Source organism: Myotis brandtii, unplaced genomic scaffold, assembly GCF_000412655.1.
Source record: "Myotis brandtii unplaced genomic scaffold, ASM41265v1 scaffold582, whole genome shotgun sequence".
NCBI lineage: Eukaryota > Metazoa > Chordata > Mammalia > Chiroptera > Vespertilionidae > Myotis > Myotis brandtii.
Genome location: NW_005370187.1, coordinates 596,822 through 599,108, shown reverse-complemented (window position 1 = coordinate 599,108; position 2,287 = coordinate 596,822). Strand labels below are relative to the sequence as shown.

The 2,287-nt window shown below is 45.9% G+C and overlaps 1 long non-coding RNA gene across 1 annotated transcript in view; it reads right to left on the bottom strand.

The window, feature by feature from the left end:
* Positions 1-1,904: 1,904 nt before the first annotated feature.
* Positions 1,905-2,287, bottom strand: part of LOC106728283 — a 1,666-nt gene continuing 1,283 nt past the window's right edge. The window contains exon 2 of the long non-coding RNA XR_001364564.1: positions 1,905-2,216. This is a non-coding gene — a long non-coding RNA (uncharacterized LOC106728283). The remainder of the gene's footprint in view (positions 2,217-2,287) is intronic.

Genomic DNA, 2,287 nt, shown 5'->3' with positions numbered 1-2,287 from the left:
CTCCAGCACCGAGTGGGGCTTTTTCAAGTTTACTTTCATTAAGAAGACACTCAGCCCCAGGTACTTCAGATAATACAGAAAATTAGGGGCGAGGCCGCGTGTGGCATGGGGTGTCAAGAAAGGTGACCCAGGAGGGTGAAGGCTTGGTCTGGAGGGAGGAGGGAGGCTGGGAGGCCATGGGAAAGAATTCCAGGAAAACAGTTCCCTGCCCAAAGGTCTAAATGAGGGATTCTGAACCTGACCTTCCCCACGGATGGGCAGGTGGAGTTTAAGAGCATATATAAGATAATGAAACCAGTGCCTCTCGGAATGAGACCCACTAGGAAGAATTTAGAAGGTCGACAACCTTCCTGGTAGGAAATCTGGAAAGCGGAGGGCCTCAGGAAGAAGGAAACGAGATCTGATGGTTTTCGCCCAAGGAAAACACAGATACACCCATTCTGAGCAGGCGTGGGAGGCAGCAGTCCTACATTACACTGTAGCTTCAGTTCAGAATCTGGGACTCCAAGCAAGGTTCTTCTCTCTGAGTCCCAGTTTCCTCGTGTTTAGGATGGAGGTAATAACATGTCAATCACCAGACTGAGGCAATGCATGCAAATTGTCTAACATATAGATGTTCAATCAATAGGAACTGTCGCCATCACATAAAAAGCACGAAAAAGTGCCCAATTACTAGTAAAAGACAAGTGAGAGACTATAAAATTGCAATGCCGCCCTAGCCGGTTTGGTTCAGTGGATAGACCGTCGGCCTGCGGACTGAAGAGTCCCAGGTTCGATTCCAGCCAAGGGCACATACCCGGGTTGTGGGCTCGATCCCCAGTGTGGGGCGTGCAGGAGGCAGCCAATGATTCTCTCTCATCATTGATGTTTCTATCTCTCTCTCCCTCTCCCTTCCTCTCTGAAATCAATAAAAATATATTTTTTTTAAATTGCAGTGCCTTGGGGGAAAGCTGAGTCTGATCTGTCTTGCATAAAATATATGCTATATTTTAATCCAAATAACAGGATGGCCTTTGTAGTGCTGTTTTCTAGAAATCACATCGCACCTTCACAATGAGGTGTTGCTTAGGTCCAAGAGCATGACCAGTCACTGATTATCCACTTGAGATGAATCCATTCCGTACCCTGCCTACAGAGTTTGAAATTTTAGGCTGGCCAGGAACCTAGTCAAGAAATTTTTATTTCTCGTCCACCTAGTAATTGTTTACAGTATTTGTACATCTATGCAAAATACTTGAATGGGCCATGGTGCCTTTTCCCCTTGTTTGTATTTAATTAAACTAAATTGTCATTTGAAAAAAAAAAAAGAAATTTTTATTTCTTTTTATTGTTTTAAGAGAAGAAGGGAGAGGGAGAGAGAGATAGAAACATCAATGATGAGAAAGTATCATCGATAGGCTGCCTCCTGCACGCCCCACACCAGAGATCAAGCCCACAACCCGGGCACGTGCCCTGACTGGAAATTGAACCGTGACCTCCTGGTTCATCGGTTGACGCTCAACCACAGAGTCACGCCGGCCAGGCAATGCAAGAAACTTTTAATGAATGTCTTTATACCAGACACCTTGACAGATCTTTTTAGGGTCTCTTCACCACCCAGAAGCAAAAGGAAAAGTTCCAGTCTGTCATGGACTAGATCAGGGGTGGGCAAACTTTTTGACTCGAGGGCCACAATGGGTTCTTAAACTGGAACGGAGGGCCGGAACAAAAGCATGGATGGAGTGTTTGTGTGAACTAATATAAATTCAAAGTAAACATCATTACATAAAAGGGTACGGTCTTTTTTTTTTTTTTAGTTTCCTCGGACGTAGTTTGCCCACGGCTGGACTAGATGCTTTAGATACACAACTGCAATGAATCCTCAGAGGTCTGCAAGACTTTAATAAAAAAAGGAAAGCGATCAATTCTTTCACTCATTCCTTCATTTACTCATGTTTTCCAAGGAAACATCCTTTGGCACCGAATAGGCATGAAGGAAGGGGCAGGAAGTCATTGCCCTCAAGGGGCGTCCGTTTGAAGAGAGAAAGATAAACATCCAGCTATCACCAGGCAACCCAAAGATGTGAGTCACCCGGAGGACACACGTCCCATGAGGATGAGAAGGATCTGACTGCGAGGTCCGGGAAGACTTCTACTGGGTGCTCCGTCAGCGGGGCTGGATTTGGAGAAAATCATTGGGAACAGGGCAGGGAAGCCCAACACGCATGAAGTTCAACCTGACGGAGACACACGTGGAAGAATGTCTGTCACATCTGGGAATGGGGAGCTGTCTGCTGCAGGAATGAGC